The sequence below is a fragment of the Triturus cristatus genome, chromosome 12, assembly GCF_964204655.1.
Source record: "Triturus cristatus chromosome 12, aTriCri1.1, whole genome shotgun sequence".
In the NCBI taxonomy this organism is placed as follows: domain Eukaryota; kingdom Metazoa; phylum Chordata; class Amphibia; order Caudata; family Salamandridae; genus Triturus; species Triturus cristatus.
The window spans coordinates 673486261-673514192 of NC_140595.1; the positions used below are offsets into that span (position 1 = coordinate 673486261).

Below are 27932 nucleotides of genomic sequence, written 5' to 3' on the forward strand. Positions count from 1 at the left end.
CCTACTGGTCTATCTTGTAGGAAATGTTGCATGGTTCTCAAACTGTCCTTGTGGGAAAAACAGGTATATAAAGTGTTGTCCAACGCCATTAACACATAATCATGTTCAATGGGTGTGTCATAAATCATTTTTAAGAAATCACCACTGTCCCTTATGTAAGACGGTTTAAAACTTTCACATACTTTTGCACAAAGAAGTCTATGTACTTGGATGTGAGCTCCATCACGCTACCAATCACTGAAATGATTGGACTTCCAGGAGGACAACTGGCATTTTTATGCACTTTTGAAATGAAATAAAGAACTGGTGTTTTAAGAGTGTCATTTTTCAGGTATAGATACTCATCATGGGATAGTAGGCCATTGTTCATCTATTGTTCTAATTCCTGCTTATATTGAGAGTGAGCCTTGATTAATATCATCTGATTGCATTTTTTATAACACTGACTCCGTCCCAGTTGAACATGGGCTCCATGTAAATATATGTCCGGAGGCCATAGCACAACATTGCCTCCCTTGTCAGAGTTTCTTACAACCACATTTGTATTTTTCCTCAATTTGTCTACTAACTCTGTGTATTTCCATTCCTTGGCCGTTCTTTTTACTCTGCTTTGGTTTGTCTCCTTATATATTTTTTTCAGGCCTTCGGACATCAGCTCATGGAAAGTGTCAATTTAGTCCTTCATTGTGGCTAGCAATGTTCTCAAAAACCGGTCGGAATGGTGTGATTGCTGCTTCTCCCACTTCTATGCCATGTTCCTGTATAACATTCTGGCTTGTCAATTTTGTGTTAGGATCCTCACTTCTGGTTTCTAGTTGCCTCAGGGTTCGTAATAGTAAGAGGTCTGTAATAGTTGTGATCTCAGTCGATGCTCCCGGTGCGCTATATTCCACTCCAGCAGTATTAGTAGACTGTTTGTTAAGTGTATGCTCTTTCAATAACTTATGTTTCCTTCCAAATTTGAAGGTATCTATCTTTGTTTGGGGGATAATCCATCGTATTTTTGGGACAATATGACAATCCGAATAGTAAAATGTCCTTTTCCTATTTTGTTTATGCCAAGTCAATGAGATTCACAATCAACACCCCCCCCCCCTCTATTAATTTCTGTTTCCCTTATTTCTGCTTCCGTGATCTTTTGGTGTTCTTGTTTTGTCTGCTTAAGTTTCGTTCGCTGTTGGTTACTCCTGTATCTCCTTTTAATTGCTTTTGAAGCCTTGGTATTCTTGGGCTTAGCTTCAGCCACCGGTCTAAGCATAAAAAAATCCAATTTGTCTGAGAAAGTCATCACTCCGAGTGATGTGGCACCATTTGGAACTTTACTTCTATTGGGCTCTTCGCTGTCAGTTTCAATTTCAGAGCTTAACTCTGTTTCAGTATCTATTTGCTTCTTCTCCTGCTGTTTCCTCTTTCCTTTTTCCTGTAGCTGTCTCCTGAGACGATCGAATCTTCTGGCAAATGTAAATATTTGCCCATTCATCATATTTGATTTTATCCCTTGTAAACTTGTGTACTTTCCTCTGTTTGATTGTGTCCTAATGCTTTTTTAAGCAAATTTCCATCATTGTTTGAAACTTCGCGATTGCCTCCGTTTCGGGTCAGGTATCAAGATCCGTCTTCAGCAGTTGATTTTCCTGCAGGGTCCTTAATCAGTCTTTATCTGCATATTTTATTAGTATCTGAACTAATCTGGTTAACGCCTCTAAATTGCTGGCTGCTCATTCTTTGAGCATTTCTGGGTCCTCAAAACTGGGCAAAACAATTATTCTCAGGCCACAAGGTATCTGACCCACATACAAGTATTTAGTCAGGGATTTCAACTCCCACTACTTGGAGATTTCTTTACAAATAAATTTTTCTAACAACTTAAACATTTGCTGCACATATGTCTCCTGACCAAGTGCTCCATCACAAGACTGATTTTTTCTTGCACTCAGCATGTTCTGTTCACTGAACATGTGCTCAGCCGCTTCCTCCCTTTCGCGTAGCATGCTGGCCGACATATCAGCTACTGCTGGAGTAACTACAGTCAGTTACACTGTGTTTCACCGACAAACATACATACACACACATACACATACATGTCTACAGTAAACAAAAATGGTTAAAGCTGAGCTATACTCAAAAATATTATTTATTTTTTTCTACACAAACCAAACTTAAACTGCACAAACATTAGATATTCTAATGTTATACCTTAAATTGAAAAATCACGACCACCTTCAACTAACTCCATACACAGTGTTGTCAACTCGCTAGCCACACAACATTAACCAACTTGCCACTCTATCATGCACAGTGTTCTCACAAATGCCATTTGAGATACCATAAGTAGGCCTGAGCAGTGTGCGGAACTCAGTGGAACTCCATGAACCGACCAAAAAACTTGTGCAACTTGGAGTTCCGCAAGCAGCAGCATGCATTAGCTCGCACCGTTCGCACTGATTTTAGTGCCGGGTGTTTGTCTTGCACTAGAAAAAACAGCACAAATGGCACAGTGCACAGTGCAAGGGGGCGCAGCATTTTTCGGCCACTTGAGTAGAAGGTCTACTTGACCGGCAACTTCCTCAATGCGAACAGAAGGTTTCTCAATGTGAGTGGTAGTGACCATCTGCGACCGCCGGTGTTGAAAAATCTCACGGGAGTTGATCTGGAGAAAGATTTTCCTTGCTTGCGCTTGCAAGCTTCACTGTGTGGAGCGGAGCAGAGTTTTTCAGAACTTCGCACGCTATGCAAACTACGCGAGCGTAGAGAAATGATATGCCCAGGCCTAGTCTTAATTTTTATGAATGGTGATTTCAACTAGTATAAGTGATGTCACATGAAAGGATATAAGCAGTGCATCATAAAGGCGCGTGCTATAGTTAATGTTCAATAGAGTGGGCTGGTGTAGAGTGCAGCAGCATACAGTGGACTGGCCTACAGTAGAGTGGTGTGTCATGTCAGAGTGGCATGTCATACAGCATGTTACACTCGAGTGGTGTGGAGTGGAATGGCATGGAGTGGTGAAGTTACAGAGTAGTGGATTGATAGTGGGGTGGACTGACAGAGGGGTGGGTTGACAGAGGTGGCATGACAGAGGGGAGTAGCATAGAGTGGAGTAGAGTTGAATGCTATAAAGTACAGGGCTGTGGATTAGCCAGTGGAATTGCATAGAGCGGAGTGGCATAGAGTGGTGCTGAGTTGAGCAGAGTGGTGGGATGCAGTGGTGCACAGTACAGAGCAGTGTCATGGAATAGTCTAATGCAGAGCAGAGTTTTTAGATTCCATTAGGTACCTACCTAGATATAGTTTCACAGTAGCACCTCAGAACCCTGTAAACTGTTCTTTAAAGCATAGACATCAAAAAAACACTTTTGCCTAAGTGTACTGACTTGGATAAAGTACCTTTTGTGTGTATATATATTTTACAACCACTAGCAATGTACATTTGGCTTAAAACCCAGAAAAAGCACTACCTACGGTGTAAACAATTGGCTACCTTTGCATTTTGTATGGGCTACCAATAATATTGTTTTTTGTCATTGCCATGCACATGGCATGCTGCAAAATTACTGTGATATACCACAGACCAATATTTCACTACTTTTTCCCCCTTATAGCTTGAATATTACTGCACCAATTTACATGCAGCAACAAAAAGGATACTGACCACAACATCATCTACATCCCTGCTGTTGGAACTAGTACATTATGCTGGCTGAAGCGGCGCCCAAGCCAAGCAGAACCTATCACTCCTGCCAGGGTTAGGTGATTACACTCACTGCATAACCTGGACTCAACCTTGGGTAGCTTGGCTCTGAGCAGTCATGCTTATCACAGAGGCAATGTGTAAAGAATTGGCACAGCACTCACACACAATAAATACGCTGAGCATCACAAAAGAGACTTCAAATGTGATGTATGTAAATAAAGATTGTACTCAACACACATATTAATTAACACAACATGAAAATCATGTATTTCTGGGCATAAATCACACTTGGAAGTATTACTAGCAGTACTATGCCCAATAGTGTTAAAATGACATCAGCAATATGCACACTTGGGAAAAATCCTATTTTACTCCCAGCACCCTTAAGTGGTGCAATACATTGTCAGAACTGGGCCCACCCAATCCACACATTTTTAGGGTGCACCCCAGGTCACAATGCTATCAGGAATGTGTATACCAAGAATTTATAACACTTTTCAGCAGCATCATGGGCCAAGGCCACACGGGTAATTCCAATGTCAAAGTGGAGTATTTGTTAGGTAATGAAACAAACAAGTAAAACACCGCTGCACGGTGCACCTATTAGTAGGCTGTTCTCATGCAGCACACTCTCCCAAACTCACAAAGCACCGTAATGTGGTACAAAAGATATCGGCAAGTGCTTCTGAAGCACCCTCTCAGACACATGCACTCAGCACGTAACACGAAGCAAATGATATCCAGCAGGTCAATTGATAATATGAATGCATACCCCGTGGAACAATCCCTCCCACACCTCTTAGTTACCCCACCATCTCGCAACACCTCCTCTACCCAACTTAGGATCGGTCTACTGAACTGCAGATCCCTTCCCAAGCATGCTGATGATTTATGCTTACTAATAGCGGACTCTAATTCAATCAATGACATTTATAGAGCGCGCTACATACCCGTATGGATACCCGTCCCCATTGGGACGCCTTGTGCCTTACGGAGACATGGCTCAATGAGGACAACATGGCATCCATTTCGCTAGCAATCCCGCCAGGCTTTAAACTGAGCTTCTCTAATAGGAAGGAAGGCCGAAGAGGTGGTGGAGTGGCTTTCATCTACAACGAGAAATACACATTGTTGTCCTCCACTCCTACTACATTCCCAGGCACAGAGGGGTTACACTTTTGCATCCAAACTACCCCCCAACTGTCTCTTACAGGCCTAATTATCTACAGACCCCCGGACTGCCCGGCATCATCTTTGAGTGAGCTTATGGACTTTATAGTCCTAAACTCTCTAGCCCACCCGCATTATATTGTAGCCGGTGATTTTAATCTTCACGCCGACAATTCTGATTGTCCACAGGCTACTCACCTCATCTCAACCCTGCAATCGGCCAATCTAACTCAAGCTATTGCAGGCCCCACGCATCGGGCGGGGCATATGCTGGACCTTTTCTTTTCCAACATATCGAACACAAAAGCTAATTCTCCGATACCACTGCTCTGGACGGATCACTACTCAATCACTATGTCCATCTCAATCTCCTCCCAGTCTCAGATCACAGGGAAACGCTCCTATGTGCGGAGAAAATGGGATAATTTAACAGCGGACACTCTATGCTCGGCACTTCGAGCAAACCCCCTACCCCTTACCTCGGATGTAAACTCCGATGCTGCATCACTGAACTCGTGGATTGGCAATGTAGTGGACTCTATCGCTCCGGCCAGAATCGCTACGTCGCGCAGAGAATCTCCCTCTGCTCCGTGGTTCTCCCCTGAGCTGATGGCCGAAAAAAGTAAATGCAAAAAGCTGGAGCGCCTTTGGCGAGCAAATTATTGCGAATCAGCCAAAACCAGCTATAAAAAAGCCCTCCATGCCTTACATTTATCCATAAAAAAAGCCAAAAAAATCTTCTTTGCGACCTCCATCCAGCAGGCGGAACAATCAAGTAAAGAAGTTTTTAAGATTGTTAAATCTTTCTTCAAGCCCAGAGCCATCGAGACGGATATTATCCCATCCGCAAGACTGTGAAACCATCTCAGATTTCTTTGACACCAAAATATTAAAAGTGTACGATACTTTTACGAACCCCGAGCCGACATCTATGGATGAGCTGGGAGTTTCTGAGCCACCCGCTTCCTCCTTAAATCAATTTCAGCCCATCACCCTCTCTGAGGCATTGAAAGAAATAAAAAAATGCAAATCTGGGGCACCTGATGATCCATGCCCACCTAAACTGTGGAAATTAATGTCTGACGCAATCGCAGTTCCCCTCTTACACATATGGAACACGTCCATTACAACAGGCATGTTCCCGGATTGCTGGAAACAGGCCACTCTTCTCCCGCTGAAAAAAAAATCCCAAGGCGCGCCGGATGATCTGAGCAATCTCCGACCCATCTCCCTTTTACCAGCCCCTGGCAAAATGCTCGAAAAACTGATCCAACGGCAGCTTAACAGCTTTATTGAAGAAAGCGGTGCCCTACATGAAACTCAGTCTGGCTTTAGGGCCGGCTTTAGCACCGAGACGGCCCTCATTGAGGTTGCCGAGTCAATCAGGTGGTCCTTAGATTCAGGGGCATCAGCTATGCTGGTGCTCCTGGATCTATCCGCTGCTTTTGATACGGTAGATCATAGCAGACTGCTGATTCGACTTAAGGACATCGGCCTTGGAGACAAAGCTCTTAACTGGCTACACTCCTACCTCACAGATCGGTCCCAGAAAGTGGCTCTGGGCCCCTTCTCTTCTGAACCTAAAGGCCTCTGGTGTGGTGTCCCACAGGGGTCGGCACTCAGCCCTCTGCTGTTCAATGTCTATCTGGCCCCGCTTTTCACCTTGATTGCTAAATGGGGGGTCAAGGCAATATCATATGCGGATGACACTCAATTGGTCTTCCCCTATACAGACACGTCAGAGGCAGCTTTTAGTAAAATCAGGGGCTGTCTTCGAGACGTGGCTAAATGGATGAACACTAATAAACTGAATGCGAGCAAAACAGAGGTGTTATTCTTTGGAAATCTCAAACACCCCCCTCCGGACTTGTGGTGGCCAACGGAAATGGGCCCTGCCCCATCTCCCGGAACCCATGCAAAAAATCTAGGAGTAAGATGGGGTGAGAATTTGTCCTTCTTGCCGCATATTCAACAGCTTACCGCTGGCTGCCTGCACAAACCCAGAAATTTGCGACAATTTCTGCCCCTGCTACCAGTCGAGTGTTGAAAAACGGTTGTTCACGCAACAATCACATCTCGACTTGACTATTCTAATGGCCTCTTTCTTGGTCTGCCCAAATATGCGGTGCAACGCTTACAGATCGTGCAGAATGCAGCTGCGAGATTGATAAAACGTGTCCCTGACAGGCAGCATATCTCTCCGCATCTACACGCGCTGCACTGGTTGCCAGTGGCAAGCAGAATTAAGTTCAAGGTGCTTACCATGGCTTTCAGAGCACTAAAAGGCACGTGTCCCAACTATCTAAAACTTCGACTTCCCCGTTGCCACCAAAAACGAGAGCTGCGCTCAAACTCCTTGCTCAAACTAACTACTCCGCGTGTGAGGAAAGCTAGACTTGGAGGCAGGTCCTTCTCTGCCGGCACGGCTAAACTATGGAATACCTTGCCCCCTGCCATCCAATCTGCCACTACAGAAGCTAGCTTTAGGAAGCTCCTAAAAAACTTGGCTCTTTATGCAATAATATTGATCTTCCCCCTGACTACTCGCTCTTGGCTGTAGGACTCGCTAGCGCAGGGACACCTCAACTGAGGTAGCTGTTCGCGCTCTACAAGCATCTGTATTATTATTATTATTAAATGGGTTAGAGGGTGTCCCATTTCAATCAAGATGTACCCCAATTTGCCTTCCGGAACATTCCAGTTCTGCAGAGCAAAGGGGGGGTCACGCAGTCACTGGACCTTCTTCCAATTGCTCTCTGAAGCATTCTTATACCTAGTCGCTTACTCTTATCACCAAGGTCTGATCCAGGCGATACTACTTGGCAACACAAAGTCGTATGGCCAGGTGTGGAGGGGGAAGTTGATTTGTCGCACTAAGGGCAAGCCGGATCACTCAGTGAATGGGGTGCAGCTGTCTTCGTACCTCATAAGAAGTGATACACACCGACTGGTGCGCGTTGTTCCAAGTCACACCAGACAATCCAGTCACAATGAGCTATGATTCTGGTTCTCCGCACCTCGCTGGAATGTGGCACAATGTATCATGCATGAAGATAGGAGCTGCACCAGACAATCTGGTCATAATGAATCAAAAGTTGGGTTCGCCTTACCTCCCTGGAAATGAGGCTCAACATCTGTTGCGCGATGACACAAGTCACACCAGACAATCCGGTTACAATCAAACTGCAGTTGGGTTTGCCGTACCTCTCTAGACTGAGGCACAATGTCTGGCACGCAATGATACGAGTCGCACCAGCTAATCCGATCATACACAGGCACAAGTTTAGTGGTATTGCATGATGTAGATATGGGGCAGCGGCTGGACAAATTCAGCAGCAAAGCTCTGTAGGGACATTATACTTTATTGCCTTACACTTGATAAGGACCATCATATCCCTTGGTTAATCTACATATGGGCCACCCTTGAAATTACCCTAATTTCCAGTTAAAATGAGAGATAATGTTTCCTTCCCCGGAATGGAACCACTTTTGTCTTAGAAATATTTACTTTCCAACACTTTTCTTCGGTGTACCTGAAGAGAGCATCTAAGTTACGTTGTAAGCCGATTGGTGTTCAGTCAAATACGAGTACATTGTCGGCATACATTAAAGTGTGTCTTTCATGGGACGTTATGAAGCTATTTTAGGGGGGGGGAATTACTATTTCCTGCAAAGCACTCCAGTAACTCACTTGCAAATAAGAACAACATAGGAGCTAGCAAGTAGCCCTGCTTCAGGCCGTTCGAAGTGGGTACCTTGTGGGTAAACTCTTTTACTCCCCCTCCCCCATTTGGACTCCACACCACGTTGCTGTATGCAAGGCAACAGTTAACCCTAATAAGACATCGGGGATCCTTATTTTCTCCAATTTCCTCCATAAGGTTGGTCTATTGACCCTATCAAAGGCCGCTGAAAAATCTACAAACAGGCTATAGACTATCTGCAACTTCGTTGTAATGTAATTATCAATTATTGTTTGCAAAATCCAATGTTGTCAATGAAAGAGTGCTTAGGACGAAAACCTGCCTGGGCAATCAGAATCGCACCGCTGGAGAAGAGTCAGTCTTTCAGATGATCTACAAAACTTGCCGCACAGATTTTCTGAGTTGAATCCAGGAGTGTGATTGGTCAGTAGTTACCTGAAAAAAGGAGGGAGCCTTTCCTTGAGAGTGGAATGGCATTGATCCCAGTCCATGATTTTGGGATTTGGCCAGTATCGCAGATGTACCTAAAAAGTGCAGCCAGAAACTTCCCCCCCATCCTTCAGGGCTGCTTTTGAGGACTATAACAGGGATCTTGTCTGGGCCCATCGCTGCAGAGGCTCTAGACCTGTTGATATATAATTTGATGTGTTACTTAGTAGGGACAGTTATCCAATGATCAGTTTCTTAATTACACTTCAGATTAGGCAGAACTCTGACAAAATTCTTCCGGATTTGCTTTGTAGAGCAGAAGAAGATACTTTTCCCATTCGTCTTGGAAAACTGGAGATACATTTAGGGATTTTCTGCCACCAGTTGCTTTAGCGATTAGGTGCAAGAAAAGCTTCTTTTTTTTTGCGAGACTGCACCTGCAGAACTAACCAATTTTTATTCATAATTTCTCTGTTTCTTATCTGTTTAATTCTCTTCTATGTTTTCTGTAGAGTGGCCTTATAGTGTACTATAGTAAGTTACCAGGTGAGTGTATTCGACCAGCTAAATTCTATAAAATCTATAAGCTAATCAGCCACACTGCTGCCTGGGATCAATAAGAAGCCAGAATAATTGGAGATCTCCATTCATTATTTAACATGGCCCTGATCTGTCTCATCCGTAAACACAGAAGAGCTCACATAATGTGTTTTAGCTACTGCCCTATCTCCATACTCAATACTGTCAGAAATATCCTAGTCAAAGTTTTGGTGAAGTAGTTACCCACGCTGGTATAACCCTTTTGAACAGAATGTTAATGCCATTAGCAAATGCATTATAAGTGTAGGGATTGAATTTGAAATACAGCTACCAGGACCTCAGTCAATGTTATGTGACTCAAGGATTCTCATCTATTTTCCATTCCTACAGCCTGACCGTGGTGGAAAAACGATCAATGACTGAACCACAAAGTACATACAACCTGCTGACTTGTATTGCCTAAAAGTTCCTACCTCTGCACACCAACAAGCCCCCACAACTTTCGCATAGCTCTCCATCCCCTTTCTCATTGCCACACCAACACATACATGCCCCACCTCTAGTATTGTAGTCCCTTTAAGTGTGCTACCATGCCAAGTCTGCATTCTAGATACCAAGCACTGCTTGCAATTTCAATGAACTGAACTGTTCCTTGTGTTAGTAATTTCTGAGGATCTGCTGAGAGACAGAAACCTGAGAAGAGAGATGGACTGCGCAGCCGCAGTTGCAGGAACCACCAAAGCTGCCGCCGGAGCTGAATGAAGCCACGGGAAAACCGCCGAAGCTGAAGGAGCCTCGGGAAACCGCCGGAGTATCACCGGAGCAGCACAGAGGAGAAGAAGAGACTGTGTAGAGACTGTGCAGCCGCGGGGGCTGCTGGTGTGAAGCGCAAGACAGGAAGCAGGGCGCAAGGAGCACGGGAGAGGGAGAGTCGTGTAGCAGAGGCAGGAAGTGGAGGTGAGTCACCGTTAACCTGCAAAACCAGTCAACCTGCTAACAGTCTCCCCGCTGGCCCCGCTACTCTCCCCAGTCACCTCTCCTCCCCGCAAGCCCTCTCAAAAGTCGACAGCAAAAATTAAAAAGTCTGTAAGAGCCCGACGATGCCTGGTAAATGCCAGAGCCGCTGTATTTATGTTAGAGCCCCACTAGGAGATAAGGTGCCTGGAAGAAAGTTGGCATATACACAAAAAGCCCTGCAACCCTGTGGCCACGTCTCCCTCTCTCTTAATTTGCATCCCTCGCACCACCCCCCCCCCGTCTGGAGCATTCATAGGGGGCAGCTGCCTACAGAAAAACCTACATCAAACCTCCAGCAGGCCCCTGACCCCCCAAACTGAGCTCACTCAGACACTCAACAACAACAATAGAGTCATTGAGTGAGTGGGATCAGCGGGGGGCAAGCTGGTGGGGGCTAGAGGAGGTGAAGGAGGGGACAGAAGGCCCCAGGGAGCAGGACAATGGCCAGAAGCATAGGGCATGAAGACCAAAGATAAAAAGCACCCTGAGCAGGCTCAGAGCAACCACGGAGCAAATATAAAACCACAGAACAGGTACAGCAACATCGCTAACTGTCCCACCCCCAGCGGAGAAGGAAAGAACATTCGGAACTCGACAGGAACTGGACAGGAGCTTGAAGGGAGCTCGAAAATCCTACAGGAAGCAACAATAAATACAATCACCCACTAATAAATAACAATAAATAACAAAAAACAATAATCAACAACAATAGATAAACCAAATAACAAACCATACTCCTTCAGGTTTTTTCAATACTCCGTCAATTCGTCAAACTCATTAAACTCAATTATAACTTAAAAATTAACAGGATAAATGACTCGGATAATTCACGGACAACCAACTGGAGTGCAAGGAAAGCACAAATCAAGGATCCCCACTTTAACATGTAACACCTGCGAAAAGGAGGGACAGCAGAGAAGAAGTTAGAGCCCCAAGTCCACCAAACAAGTTAATCAAGCTAATAAAGCAATAATTGAAGAGACGAGCACCAGTCATTACTTAAACACTCAAACAAAACTAAAATACGCAAGGTAAATATTCTAAGTAACTGAAGCTCAAACCAAATTACCAACCAAATCACTAACCAAAAGGGGACAGAAATCGGCCAGCAATTGGTCAACTCGGGACTTGCCTTCGATATCAGCTACCTGCCCTCCTGGTCAGTCATGAGGTCGGGCAGAGTAAGAAGGTCCATTACAAAGCCAATACCAAAACGGAATAAAAGGGAGGCTGTATTAAAAGACAGCGGTATCACGGCAGCCTCAAACAATGATACCATTGAAACAACCAACATCAAGGACAACAAGGATGTCAAAAACCCTTACAAAAGCACCTGCAAAGACATCAGATCCTCTCTGACCATTGGCACTGAAGCTAGCAAAGACAGCAGCCTAGCATTCACAAAAAAGCCCCAAAAATGCAAACCATCCACACAACATAATTAAGAGGGGAAAAAGAGACAGAATAGAAGAGCTTATAAACAGAGGGAGAGCCATTTCAAAAAATCGTAAACTCTTACCAACCAAAAATTTACACTAAATTCGCATTTTTTAAAGACCCTGGAAAAGTATTTTATTTAAAAAATTAGGACATTGAGGGCTTACAAACCCCATTGCAGCGCGGGAGAATAGAATATCCATTATTCCATACATTGAGAACACCAAGAACACTAAAGGTCACAGTTGCGGACATACACATGGATAACAGTCACACGGCTTTCACCACAAGCTGCCCAAAAAGCCCAGTGGGGGATGGAGTCGTAGGAGAAAAAATAGCTGAAGGGGTTGTGGGGGCCAGCAGCCTGATAGACAACCCATTAAAAAGCCCACAAGATCAGGAAAGATCACCCAGCTGGGTTATAAGGGAGAGGGCTAAAGAACCTGCAAGCACTCCAGAACATCAGGGATCTAATGATTGGGGGACCAGTCAACGCCCCCCCCCCCCCCAGAACAGAAATCACAGAATGGACAGGATGGAAGGACTATAACACCCCGGCCAAAAAACAGCCCTTCACTGATGCTGAAGATTGCACAAGCTGGCACTTTGACAGCTTTAAACCAGCAGAGGGAAACTGACCAATCCAATTCCTCTTCGCATTTGCTACAGGAGCAGGAGAACTCGCGCACCACAGATAGCGGTATGACCTTTCTCACGTCACAAGAATGAGAGGATTTAGTGGCTTCATACAACTTAAAACCCACCAAAAATCTTCATGCAGAGGAACTTACCAGCATGCACGGGGAAGGGAGCAACGGCCCGTCAGATACATTTTGGGCAACTTTATTAAATACTATTCAACAGTAGCGGTCCGTGGTGGGAGTGCTGCTGGGCGCTGACGTGGGGCGGGGGAGGGGCAGGGTGGGGGGTAGTAAACTACGGATTATGGCTGACTAGAGGTAAGTAAACATTTAAATACATAAAACGAATTTTGATGTGTGCGCTGCATCGCATTTGGCGATGCAGCGCGCGCAACGAAATTCGTTTTATTTATTTAAATGTTTACTTACCTCTAATCAGCCATAATCCGTAGTTTACTACCCCCCACGCTGCCCCTCCCCTGCCCCACGTCAGCGCCCAGCAGCACTCCCACCACGGACCGCTACTGCTATTCAACTATCCGCAACAGCACTGCAATATCCATTCGATAAACTAGATATGCAGTTAACAGTTCTTCACACACTAGCGGAATTCACCTCTGGGATAGAGAGGAAACTTGAAGATCTAAATGGCCTCATCAAAAGTGGACAAGAAGCAGCACAATTCACCGAAATTGCAAGAACCGACTGCATCTGTGCCCCAATAATAGACAAGTTATCAACGCTACCGACAATGTTAGGGAACCTTCTGGCTGACTTGAAACTAAATACAACACCACACCTGTTAGACCTGGCATCATTGGCATGAGTCTCTCCTCCATTTTTTCTGTTTGCCTCCTCTGTTTACGATGTTTTTGCTGGTTTATTGCTTTGGGCACTGTGCCACTGCTGATCAGTGCCACAGTGCAAGTGCTCCCTATGTTAAATTGTTACGTTGATTGGTGTTACCATGATTGGCTTGGTTGACTTACTGTTCAGACCCTAGTCTAGTGCACTGCGTGTGCCAAGGGCGTGTAAGTTAACTGCTGCTGGTGGGCTTGCAGCACTGGTTGTGCCACCCACAGAAGCAGCGTGCAAAATGTGTCTCAGGCCTGCCACCGCGGCGCCTGCGTGCAGTCCCTGACTGCCATGTCGACTTGGTAAGGAAACCTACTTACCAGTCTCTAAACCTTCCCTTTGCCACATTTCAGACACCTCTATGGTAGGCCCTAGGGCAGGGTGCATTGTTGGTAAAAGGTAGGTCATGCCCTGATGTGTGTGGCATGACCTAATAGTGAATTACAGCCATTTTCGTTTTTCACTATTGAAGGGCTACCTGCCTCCAATAGGCCAGACTGGGCAGACTGATTATTAACTCCATTATAATCTATCTGACTCAGGGAGCATGGTAGCAAGTCGAGTTTAGTATCCCTGAACTCAGAATTTAATAACACACCCTTTAGGCTGGATGGTTTTTAAATTCTATGTTTGAAAATAGCACTTTTAGAAAGTGGCTATTTTCTTGTCCAACTATCTACCGGTCTCTGCTGGTTTGGTGTGTGTGTCAGGGGCTGAGTGGCTCCAGAGGTCTGAGTGAGTCAGTGTGGGGTGAATGGGGCGTTTACACGTAGAGTGAGGGAAGAGTAGCCTGCCCTGCCTGACACAATACTGGCCCCGCCTCCTGCTGGGCGACTGATAGCCCTGCTCCTACCAGTGACAATACTGGCTCCGCCTCCTGCTGGGCGGCTGAGGACTCTGCCCTGCCCAGTGAATAGGCCAGGTGCCTCTGCCTGGCAACACCCACAACAAACCTGAGATGGTGGGAATCGCCCTGCTTGGACAAAGGGAACAAAGGGAAAAAGGGGTATAAGAGAAGGACCCCTGAACCAAGAACTCAGATCACTTCTGACAAGGAAACCTGTACCAAGGACAAGAAGCCTGCTGATCTAAGGACTTGCCTCCCCTTTCTGCCAGAGTGCTGTTTTGCTGTGGAGGAACCTGAAAGCTGCTTCTTTATTTTTGCCAAGGAACAAGGAGAGAGGAACTTGGTGTGTACTCTCTGAACCCTTGCTAGGAAATCTCCAAGGACTGGAAGAGTGCCAGTCTCCTGCTGAAGTCACAGGGCCAAAGGACTTCACCATTTACTGAATTGCTGAATTGCTGGAAAGTGTTGTTTCCAGTACACAAGGGAAAATCTGCAGTCTCGACGCCAGCAGCAACGCCAGTGAGCAGTGGGTATCGGCCCCGGCTCCAAGTGACCCCGTCTCGACGCCGGTATCGACGCCAGTGAGGAGTGAGTATCGGCTCTGCCTCCAAGCGACCCCGTCCCGACGCCGCTGCTGATCGCATCGACTCGACGCCCGTCTCGACGCCGTGAGCGCTGCTCCGGCCCGACATCCCTCGACGCCGCTGCGGATTGACCCGACTCCGAGGCACGATCGACGCCGACCTCGACGCCGACATCTCGACGCCGTGGATCATCGTTTTCTTCGTTTCTCAAGGTACTGTACTTGTGGGGTCTGTTGCGACTCCAGGCTCGACGTAGCGCTCCTCGCGGTCGACGCCGAACCTTGGGAATCTTGTAGACTCGACGTCGTGTGACTCCTGTGGGGGTTACATTGTTGCCAAAGAACTGTGCTCAGAAGAATACTTTGCTAAAGAACTATTTGCCAAGAAGAAACCTTACTTGAACTATTATTTTTCCTTCCAAAGAGTATTTATTAAGACTGTGGTATATTTTTGTCGTTATTTGGTCTTGTGCTAAGCCTTATATAAAAATACTATTTTTATAATAACTTCTGTGTCGTGTCCATCTGTAGTGTATTCACTTTATTACTGTATGTGGTCATAAATGCTTAACACACTGCCTCTGAGATAAGCCTGTCTGCTCTGCCAAGCTACCAAGGGGGTAGCAGGGGTTATCTGAGTGTGTAATCCCCTTGCCCTGACTAGAGTTGGTAGGTCCCTATTTGTCAGAAGTGTATACCTCTGCCAACTAGAGACCGCCGGTTCTAACATTGGTGGTCAGCGGTGAGGATTTGAACTTTGCATTTATGACTCATGTGCAGTGATTAGTGTACGCTACATAGTGAAAGCAGACCATAACGCGGCCACAGTCTGGTTGGTAGGATTGCCTATTTTTGTTCTCCGCTTTCCTGGAGCTTATTTTCTTAAACACTGCCAGTTTTGACCATGGAGAATGCCAGAGCTGCTACACCTGTGGAGATTGTTGTGGGGGAATTTGATAAGGAGAAGATAGATTCCTACGTGCTAAAGGATCTAAAAGGATTTTGCAAGCAGTTTAAAGTTCCTACCACAGGTCTCACAAGGAAAGACGACTTCCTCAAAGCGCTGAAGGCCTGGTTAGAGGCCAGAAATCCCTCTGATCCGGTGGTGGTACCGGAAGAGGAAGAAGAAGAGGAAGAGCCCGCAGATGGGCCAGTGTCATCTCCAGGCAGTAGTGCGTCCTCTAGGAGCCTTTCCCCCGAAGAATTAGAAGACAGGGAGAAGGAGAGGGGGTACAAGTTAGAAATGGCAAAACTTAAATTAGGAGGGCAGTTGGAATTAGAGAATGCGAGAAGCAAGAGAGAAGCTGAAATGGAGAGCAAAAGATTAGATTTTGAGAGAGAGAAATTAGCGTTTGAACGTGAGAAGATGGTGAGGGAGATGGAGCTTAAAACTAAGAGTTTAGAGTTGAATCCCTCTGGTGGCAGCACTCCATCTGTGCCTGCAGAAAGTAGGTTTTATTTTCCTAAAGATGTGATCAAAGATTACAGTAAGAATGAAGATATTAGCCAATGGTTTAAAGCATATGAGTTAGCATTGTTGGCCCACCGGGTCCCTGAGAAGGATTGGGGAACGGGGTTGTGGAGCCGCTTTACAAACGAGGGGAGAGATACCTTGTTGAGCCTTCCTGCTGAGGATAGGATGTCTTATACTCATATGAAAGATGCTTTAATGCTGAGATATGGCTTAACCCCAGAAAAGTACAGACAAACCTTTAGAGAATGTAAGAAGTTGCCTGGTACTACGTGGGTTGAATATGTGTCTTTTTTCTGCAGAACCATGGATGGTTGGATAAAGGGTAGCAAGGTTGATAGTTATGATGCTCTTTATGATTTGTTTGCTTGGGAGCACTTGTCTAATAACTGTTTTCCAGAGCTACGCCAGCACCTTGTTGACAGCAAGCTATCTAACCCTAGAAAACTTGCTGAGGAGGCGGACCGCTGGGTCAGTACCAGGGTCCACAAGGGTCCAGTGGGAGACTCAGCCAAAGGTGGGCAGGGTCCCCAGCAGAAGAGTGGGGGGGACAGGGGTAAACAGAGGGAGTTTCAGAAAGGGCCCCAAAGTAGTCCCCAAGGGAACCAAGGGAAGGGTTCCCAGCCTCCCCCTGTAAAGAAGCCAGAGGCCCCGACAGGTAAACCTGTTCACAGGGGCCCCATGACCTGCTATGCCTGTAAGCAGGTGGGACACCGTTATTATGATCCCCAGTGTCCCATGAAGGATTCGAATGCACCGCCGCGTGCACCCCCTCGGCAGGTAGCGAGTGTAGCCCTGGGAGGGGAGGAGATGGGTGCCCCCGGTGGGTGGGGTCCCGCAGAAATGTCCCTGGTCTCTTTAGGAGACGTGGAAATGGTCCCTCCAACCCCTCTGCCTAGTAACACTAAGAAATATAGGCAGTGGGTGACCATTAATGGCCATAGGGTGGAAGCTCTCAGAGACACCGGAGCGAGTGTGACAGCTGTCAAGTGTCACTTGGTGTCCAGAGAGCAGGTGGTCCCTCATGCATTCTACCCCGTTGTAGCTGCTGACAACTCACAGAGTAAGTGTGAGGTAGCTCAAGTTCCTTTTGAGTGGGGGGGGGTCTCAGGTACTCTTCAGGTTGCTGTGAGGCCCGCCATGCCTGTTGATTGTCTCTTGGGCAATGATTTGGAGGACTCCCCTTGGGCTAAGGTGGAGAGAAAAGCGCATCTGGAAATGCTGGGTCTGCCTGAGTGGGTGTGTGCGACCACCCGGTCCATGTCAGTCAGTAAGGGTGTTGATGGGGGCCCGGAGCCTGAGAGTATGGCCCAGGTCCCAACCGTGAAGAGAAGAGGCAGGGGGCGCGGGAAACCGTCCCCCATCGTTCCCGCGGTCCAGGAGGGAGCAGACCCTGAGGGGGATGCCCTGGAACCGACAGGAGAACAAGTGGCCGAACTGGGAGACCTGCCCGAGCTGACCCATTGGCAGCAGGATGGTGGTCCCTCCAGGGAGGAATTTTGTGCTGAACAGAAAGTGTGCCCTTCTCTTGTGGGTATGAGGCAGCAGGCCTCAGCCCAAACGACAGGTGATCAGTCAGGATCACATTGGGTCTACTGGGAGAACGGCCTCCTGTATAGCGAGCCTAAGGCTGCTGAGCCTGGGTCAGCCCGTGTGCTGGTGGTACCCCAGCGCTTCAGAGCCTTCCTACTGGGGTTGGCTCATGACGTTCCGTTAGCTGGACATCTGGGGCAGGACAAGACCTATGACAGGCTTGTCACCCATTTTTATTGGCCTCAGATGAGAAGGGATTCAGATATCCATTGTAGGACATGTCAAACTTGCCAGGCAAGTGGGAAAAGTGGGCGGAAGCAGAAGGCTCCCCTCCAACCTTTTCCCGTCGTCAGTACCCCCTTTGAGCGAGTGGGAATTGACATTGTGGGGCCACTGGACCCCAAGACAGCCATGGGCAACAGGTTTATCCTGGTCTTGGTGGACCATGCCACCCGGTACCCGGAAGCCATCCCTCTCCGAACAGTGACGGCCCCCGTGGTGGGACGGGCACTGATGGGTGTTTTCTCCCGCATGGGGTTCCCCAGAGAGGTGGTGTCAGACCGAGGCACCAACTTCATTTCGAATTATATGAAGTCTCTGTGGAAGGAGTGTGGGGTAACCTACAAGTTTACCACTCCTTACCACCCTCAAGGTAATGGGCTGGTTGAGAGATTCAACCGGACCCTAAAAGGCATGATCATGGGTCTTGAAGAACCAATGAGGCGTAAATGGGACGTCCTCTTGCCATGCCTGCTGTTTGCTTACCGTGAGGTGCCACAGAAGTCTCTAGGGTTCAGCCCCTTTGAGCTTTTGTATGGTCACCCGGTAAGAGGACCTTTGAGTCTGGTCAAAGAAGGCTGGGAGCAATCTCCCAGGAAACCTCCCCAGGATGTATATAGTTACATGCTGGCCTTTAGGAACCAGACTCGGCGCTTCAGAGATCTTGCTCAGGCAAATCTGGAGGCCAGCCAGGAAGAGATGAAGCGGTGGTACGATCAGAATGCCACTCTGGTTGAGCTTCAACCTGGTCAGAAAGTTTGGGTCATGGCCCCTGTGGAACCTTGTGCGCTCAAGGACAGGTGGACTGGACCGTTTGAGGTTGTGGAGAAAAAGAGCGATGTCACCTACTTGGTGGACTTGAAGTCTCCCAGGAACCCCTTAAGGGTCCTGCATGTCAACCGGTTAAAGCCCCACTTAGAAAGGTCCGAAGTGGGCATGCTCCTTGCCACAGATGCTGGGATGGAGGAGGAGAGTGAGCCTCTTCCTGACCTCCTGTGTGCAAAAGAAAAAGATGGGTCAGTGGATGGTGTTGTCCTCTCTGACACACTGACCCCTGAGCAGCAGCAAGATTGTCGCCATCTGTTGGTACAATTCCCTGATCTGTTCTCCTTAATCCCTGGTGTCACTCAGTGGTGTGTCCATGATGTGGACACCGGGGACAGCACTCCTGTGAGGCACAAGGCCTACAGGGTGACTGACAAGGTCAGAGCATACATCAAGGAGGAGGTCTCCAAGATGTTTGCCTTAGGGGTGGTTGAGTCCTCTAGCAGTCCTTGGGCCAGCCCAGTGGTCTTGGTCCCAAAGGCTGCAGCGCCTGGTGCTTCACCAGAACTTCGGTTCTGTGTGGATTACCGAGGACTCAATTCGGTCACCAAGACTGACGCGCACCCCATCCCCAGAGCTGATGAGCTCATCGATCGGTTGGGGGCTGCCCGGTACCTTAGTACGTTTGATCTAACGTCTGGGTACTGGCAGATCGCCTTGACTGATGGGGCAAAAGAGAGGTCTGCATTCTCCACACCAGATGGGCACTACCAGTTCCGGGTGATGCCCTTTGGGATGAAGAATGCCCCTGCCACATTCCAGAGGTTGGTTAACCAGGTATTGGCCGGACTGGAAGATTTCAGCGCCGCCTACCTGGACGATATAGCAGTGTTCAGCGCCAGCTGGGAGGAACACTTGCGCCACCTCCAGGAAGTGTTGTTGGCCCTGCGCAGAGCAGGCCTCACAATCAAGGCCAGTAAGTGCCAGATTGGGCAGGGTTCAGTGGTGTACTTGGGGCACCAAGTAGGGAGCGGCAAGGTGGCCCCCCTGCAACCCAAGATAGATACCATCCTGGCTTGGGAACCGCCCAAAACCCAGACTCAGGTGAGAGCCTTCTTGGGTCTCACGGGTTACTACAGGAGGTTCGTCAAGGGGTATGGCAACATTGTGCACCCCTTGACCTCGCTGACTTCCAGGAAGCAGCCGAGACTTGTGATCTGGACTGACGCCTGTCAGAAAGCCTTTGACACCCTGAAAACTGCAATGTGTACAGCACCGGTCCTCCAGGCACCCGACTTTTCAAAAGAATTCATTGTCCAGACGGACGCTTCAGAGCATGGTGTGGGGGCTGTTCTAGCACAGATGAATGTGGAGGGCCGAGACTTACCTGTAGCCTTCATCAGCCGGAGGTTACTTCCCAGGGAACAAAGGTGGAGTGCGATAGAGCGTGAGGCATTTGCTGTGGTCTGGGCGCTGAAGAAGCTAAGACCCTACTTGTTTGGGTCTCACTTCCGGGTTCAGACGGACCACAGGCCCCTCAGATGGTTAATGCAGATGAGGGGTGAGAACCCAAAGCTGTTGAGGTGGTCCATTTCCCTACAGGGGATGGACTTTACGGTGGAACACCGCCCTGGTACAGATCACGCCAATGCTGATGGTCTGTCCAGATTTTTCCGCCTTAGTGATGAGGACTCCCTGGGTGAAGGGTAGTTCTCCCCACATTTCAGCTGGAGGGGACACGTGTTAGACCTGGCATCATTGGCATGAGTCTCTCCTCCATTTTTTCTGTTTGCCTCCTCTGTTTACGATGTTTTTGCTGGTTTATTGCTTTGGGCACTGTGCCACTGCTGATCAGTGCCACAGTGCAAGTGCTCCCTATGTTAAATTGTTACGTTGATTGGTGTTACCATGATTGGCTTGGTTGACTTACTGTTCAGACCCTAGTCTAGTGCACTGCGTGTGCCAAGGGCGTGTAAGTTAACTGCTGCTGGTGGGCTTGCAGCACTGGTTGTGCCACCCACAGAAGCAGCGTGCAAAATGTGTCTCAGGCCTGCCACCGCGGCGCCTGCGTGCAGTCCCTGACTGCCATGTCGACTTGGTAAGGAAACCTACTTACCAGTCTCTAAACCTTCCCTTTGCCACATTTCAGACACCTCTATGGTAGGCCCTAGGGCAGGGTGCATTGTTGGTAAAAGGTAGGTCATGCCCTGATGTGTGTGGCATGACCTAATAGTGAATTACAGCCATTTTCGTTTTTCACTATTGAAGGGCTACCTGCCTCCAATAGGCCAGACTGGGCAGACTGATTATTAACTCCATTATAATCTATCTGACTCAGGGAGCATGGTAGCAAGTCGAGTTTAGTATCCCTGAACTCAGAATTTAATAACACACCCTTTAGGCTGGATGGTTTTTAAATTCTATGTTTGAAAATAGCACTTTTAGAAAGTGGCTATTTTCTTGTCCAACTATCTACCGGTCTCTGCTGGTTTGGTGTGTGTGTCAGGGGCTGAGTGGCTCCAGAGGTCTGAGTGAGTCAGTGTGGGGTGAATGGGGCGTTTACACGTAGAGTGAGGGAAGAGTAGCCTGCCCTGCCTGACACAATACTGGCCCCGCCTCCTGCTGGGCGACTGATAGCCCTGCTCCTACCAGTGACAATACTGGCTCCGCCTCCTGCTGGGCGGCTGAGGACTCTGCCCTGCCCAGTGAATAGGCCAGGTGCCTCTGCCTGGCAACACCCACAACAAACCTGAGATGGTGGGAATCGCCCTGCTTGGACAAAGGGAACAAAGGGAAAAAGGGGTATAAGAGAAGGACCCCTGAACCAAGAACTCAGATCACTTCTGACAAGGAAACCTGTACCAAGGACAAGAAGCCTGCTGATCTAAGGACTTGCCTCCCCTTTCTGCCAGAGTGCTGTTTTGCTGTGGAGGAACCTGAAAGCTGCTTCTTTATTTTTGCCAAGGAACAAGGAGAGAGGAACTTGGTGTGTACTCTCTGAACCCTTGCTAGGAAATCTCCAAGGACTGGAAGAGTGCCAGTCTCCTGCTGAAGTCACAGGGCCAAAGGACTTCACCATTTACTGAATTGCTGAATTGCTGGAAAGTGTTGTTTCCAGTACACAAGGGAAAATCTGCAGTCTCGACGCCAGCAGCAACGCCAGTGAGCAGTGGGTATCGGCCCCGGCTCCAAGTGACCCCGTCTCGACGCCGGTATCGACGCCAGTGAGGAGTGAGTATCGGCTCTGCCTCCAAGCGACCCCGTCCCGACGCCGCTGCTGATCGCATCGACTCGACGCCCGTCTCGACGCCGTGAGCGCTGCTCCGGCCCGACATCCCTCGACGCCGCTGCGGATTGACCCGACTCCGAGGCACGATCGACGCCGACCTCGACGCCGACATCTCGACGCCGTGGATCATCGTTTTCTTCGTTTCTCAAGGTACTGTACTTGTGGGGTCTGTTGCGACTCCAGGCTCGACGTAGCGCTCCTCGCGGTCGACGCCGAACCTTGGGAATCTTGTAGACTCGACGTCGTGTGACTCCTGTGGGGGTTACATTGTTGCCAAAGAACTGTGCTCAGAAGAATACTTTGCTAAAGAACTATTTGCCAAGAAGAAACCTTACTTGAACTATTATTTTTCCTTCCAAAGAGTATTTATTAAGACTGTGGTATATTTTTGTCGTTATTTGGTCTTGTGCTAAGCCTTATATAAAAATACTATTTTTATAATAACTTCTGTGTCGTGTCCATCTGTAGTGTATTCACTTTATTACTGTATGTGGTCATAAATGCTTAACACACTGCCTCTGAGATAAGCCTGTCTGCTCTGCCAAGCTACCAAGGGGGTAGCAGGGGTTATCTGAGTGTGTAATCCCCTTGCCCTGACTAGAGTTGGTAGGTCCCTATTTGTCAGAAGTGTATACCTCTGCCAACTAGAGACCGCCGGTTCTAACAACACCCAACAATTAAAGTCAACGTGGGAAGCACTGCCCTGAGTGAACGACTAAAAGAAACCGATAACAAGCAGACCAGACTTCAAAAAGAAGAGAACCTATTCCTTAACCCTAGACAAACCCCAGAAAACTCCATCTTGACCAACTCAAATGAAGAAAGAGCCAGTGCAGAGGCATTTACTAATGCACGAGCCAGCAGAAAACAAAAAAGGAAGGGCAGGAATAGGAAAATAATTGCAGCGAGTAACATTGAGGAGAATCAGCCAGCTGTAACCCTGGTAAAAAAAGAGCAAACAAAGAAAACTTCAACTTCTACCCAGGTCAAGCAGACCCCCCCTCTGGATAAGAAACTGAAAACCATAAGGGATTCAAATATACCGGAAATCTCAACGCCAACTGAATTACTTGAGACAACAAGTGAACAGCCTGGGCTGAAGGAGAGTAGTATGGCAAAAAGCACGCAACGACAGGAAAGAACTGAGTCAGAAAGTGACACACCGAGTAAAGCAAGGAGATGGACAGATAGTCTGTCAAGGGAAAAAATACAAAGCAGGAATAAGCTGGCTATAGTGCAGGCACCAGAGGAATCCAACTGAGCCAGAATTGATATGCTAAATAGTATAAATAACAACCAACTCTCTGACAGGCTCACACATTATGAGGCATCCTCACTGCAGGAAACCCGGGCCACCATTTCAAAGGAGACAGACATTATTCTATTTGTTCCAGAGTATAAATCCAGAGGAAGAGTGGACACTCAATGAAAGGACTGGAAGACATCAACTCAACAGATTTGCTTGCAATCGAATTTCAATCTATATTTGACCAACAAAGCCCAAAAGAGACAAAGGCAACATGGAAATCAAATGAGTTGGCCGACCGAATCCTGTATAAAATTAACAAATTCTCTCAGTGGGGGATAAAGCTGGAACCAGGAAAAAGACTAGCCTATCCTACTCCCTTTCTAGAAGAATGTAAAAAAGACCACTCGCATACAGTAACATCAATTCTAAAAGGAGCGCTTAGCCACTCTCCAGGGCCTCACGGGAACCTCTTATACACAAAAACCTTAACACAACCATCTGCCCCCACCCGGGCAAACATACGGTGAACAATAACAAACGGGGGCAGGCAGTGACAAGGGGTACCCGCTCTGACTTCATCACACGCCGTTCCAACTAACACTAAAATATGTATCTGGAATATCAATGGTCTGACGAATACGTTGGAGGATCCGGAAATATTAAATTACTTAAGGTCATTTGACTTCAAGAAACCTGGGAAGAGCACGAGATAGCTCTACAAAGATACACGTCACAAATCGTCCCAGCCACCAAAGCCTCAACCTTTGGTCATCGTTCAGGCGGTCTGATGACATTTCCCTCAATACTTACACTAGGAACAACAGAAGAGATCAAGGTTGAAATTACAGCCCCAAGCGTCATACAGGAAATAGCCCTAAAAATCAAAATTTAAAAGGTGGACCTGCCACTTACTATAATCAATTCATATATACATCCAAAGCAAAGACTTAAAGGGGCAAAGGAACTGGTCAAAGAAATGGCAAGAATCATAGAGGGGAGGGATGTGGAGAATTTGATCCTGGCAGGCGACTTCAATCTTTTCCTCTTCGGATCTGCATTAGAAGACGAATTAGCACAGTAACTCAACATAGCTTGGCGAATGCCAAACCAAGACCAAGCACTTCCAAACAAACAAACAAGGTGCTCAATTCAATTACTGAAGGATCTAGAACAACTAAACCTGAGGGCGTTGAACGGCCTATTCAAAGAGGACAGCCCACCAGCATCAACTTATCACTCCACAACCATCTCTTCCTACCTAGATTTTACTCTGGCAACTCTTCCTTTGTTTGACATCACAAAATGCTGATGCACACGCTCAATGTCCATATACAATATAGTGATTATTAAGACAACACAATAATCAGTTGGGCTTCTGGTCTTTCTGGTCTTCTTTTATTTTCTAAATCTTCCATTCCCAACGTGTTTCGTCGCTATAGGGATTAACCGAGCGACTTCCTCAGGGCTGGAAGTAACATAAATACCACAATTGTACTATCAATATATATAAGAAGATTAAATACAACAACTCTACTGAGCCCAAATTACAACCTCATGCATAAGGACTACACATTGTGCTTACAATAGAAGTAAGCCTGATTTCAAGTGCTCTGTGATCACACATGAACAAATTCTCATAAACTAAGATCATTATTCAAATAATATCAATAAATAATAAGTATAAATTATATCCTTGAGACTCTATATGTATATGTGTGTATTTCTTGTATAGTGCCTAATATTCAAGTATCTAGGGTTATTATTATATCACCCATAGTGTATAATGTGTCAAAATATACCCATAATGGGTTAATCAATACCTTAAGCTTCAATTGAGTCATATATCTGAAAATCAAATCATGAGATAAATTATAAAGCACATGGGGCAAGGTTTCACAGTACGTGTAAATAGCTATACATGTCCGAAGACAGGACTATCTTACCTCATATATTGTTTTATATTCTGATTTCAACTGTAATGTAGCTCAACAATTTCAATGTAGATATCCACTACAAGTAATATATATAAATATTCAGTTCATAATACGACCATAACTTCACTGCTGAAGTATTTACTCATCAGGGTCATGATCCTATGACACACCGTCTCTTACCTCCACTATTCTTATCCATGTATTCCAATATCAAAGACTGCCAAAGCTACGATCGGAACGTTCAAATTTGAATTCTGAAGTATGGGCTTCATATATATCCTCTATTGATGTTCATCACTATTACCGCATAAGTAACCGTATATAGTAACAAGGAGTCGTACCCTCCGCGTCCCTGAAGTACGGGGACCTACAAATAAATTCAAAACCAAAATATCAATCGGGCCAACCAAATAGGCTCCCGTTATTGCAAACAGACCATATTATCCCGCTGCAGTGATTACGTACCTCTGCGTTTCTCTTCACCCGATTACAGGTAAGCATTGGCGGTGTAGCATAAACGCAATTCATATATAACCTAGAAACCGACGATGTCAGAGATAGTACATGCTCAAGTTACCGCCCCCCTACCGGCGTTCTATTTAGGAGCGATCTTGAAGTGATAAAATCAGTAGTGTTCTCATTATCTCTACTCTCATATTTCAGTCACACAAACTATTTGTACTGTGATGGTAATAGTATACCTCTCTCATTATTCTGTCACCCGGATACGGGTAAGTAATAGCGGCATAAGAAAGTGTATCATTAGAATATAACAGAAGAGACAACAATGTCATCAATTTTTACTTACATTAACCTCTTCTGTGCCCATGACGAGATGGTCTCGTCATGGAGCACAGTCGCGCTGTGCCCATGACGAGACTATCTCATCATGACACCCACCCACTAGGGAATCGCCAGGCACAGGAGGGGGAAAAGGCCTGGCACCCAAAGGGTTAACGCTCTCCTCCCGGGCGATGTTTTAATTGGGCGCCATCTTGGAGTAGTTCGAATCATGAAAAATGGGTAATGGCAGATAAAGTCTCTACATAGAATAACCCTGAATTTGCTCATTTCAAGAGTGTTCTTGATATATACCACTCCCGATGCAATACCAATTGCAACACCAGTCAGCCGCACCATCACGGCAGCAGAACAAGTCGAGTACGGAAACATGTCCGTCTTTTAAACCAATAGTATTATATTAAAACAATCAATACACGGTAATTATTCCAGTGAGTCTGCCTACATGTGCCTCAAAATTGTCCTAAAATCACCAGATTAGCTTAGTGTTTTGTATTTATTAGAGCAGTTAATTGTTAAAAACTGCAATTGTTAGATTCTCACAGCAACTAGAAGGTCTGATATATCTCTCTAAATTAATCCCCTAAAAAGTATTGAAGCTCCTGGTCATAATTAAGACCATCTTCCACGGCCCTCAAACGCATGATCCACCTTGCCTCATGCCTACGTAATTTTAATTCTCTGTTACCTCCATGTGGATCAAGTTTCACATGTTCTATACCAAAGAATTGAAATGTTTTTGTTTGTCCTTGTGCCTTACAATTGTGTTAATGCTCTGCAATAGGATACCTAATGTCATTGTGCTTCACTGCTCTCATATGTTCACTTACACAATCTTTCAAAGCCCTTATTGTACTACCAACATATATTCTTTCACATTTGCAAATAATAATGTATACAACATATTCGGTGTTACAATTAATATTTGTTAATATGTTATAAACCTTGTTGTTCTTATCTTTAAATTGCTTAGTTTTATCTTTCGCATGTCTGCACATGCCTGAGGGCGTTGAACGGCCTATTCAAAGAGGACAGCCCGCCAGCATCAACTTATCACTCCACAACCATCTCTTCCTACCTAGATTTTACTCTGGCAACTCTTCCTTTGTTTGACATCATCGAACCGTTTAGATTGGGTGAAAATGGTCAAAGTGACCACCTACCGCAAGAAGTGACGCTAAGCGTAAGCAGAGGGAGCCACATGGAAACAAGGCTAAGCGCTGGCACCAAGTACACCTCGAATTTTATACGAATAAGGTGTAAGCCAGACAAGATCGAAGAGCTATCCACAAGTGCGAAGGAACTTATTCATCAAGATAACAACCTGATTATAAACGCAATTAAGGCTTGGGAGGAATTTACAGTGGCCCTCAGTACAAAGTTTGCCACAATGCCAAAGATTTTTAAAGGGAATTCACTGGGTCCCTTATTAGGAAAGGCAAACTTACCTAAGAGAAAAAGTCTTAAACGGAAAATAAAACGGAAAATAAATCAAACTTTAAGACAGCTTAGTACACAACCACAAAACGAAGCCCTGCAAACGGAGCTACGGAACCTAAAGGCAAAGTTAAAAAAGGTGATATGGGAAAAGAAAAGGCAAGTGAATGATGAATTCTGGGCAAAGATAATGTACGACTCGAAATTGAAAACAGCGCCAGGTTTTGGCGGACAATCCATAGTCTCCAACGGCCAGG

The 27932-nt window shown here is 46.5% G+C and overlaps 1 protein-coding gene across 1 annotated transcript in view; it reads right to left on the bottom strand.

Moving 5' to 3' along the window:
- The window catches only part of CDH13 (cadherin 13), a 2339058-nt gene that overhangs the window by 1606983 nt on the left and 704143 nt on the right, over positions 1 to 27932 (bottom strand). The gene's annotated exons all lie outside the window — the stretch shown is intronic.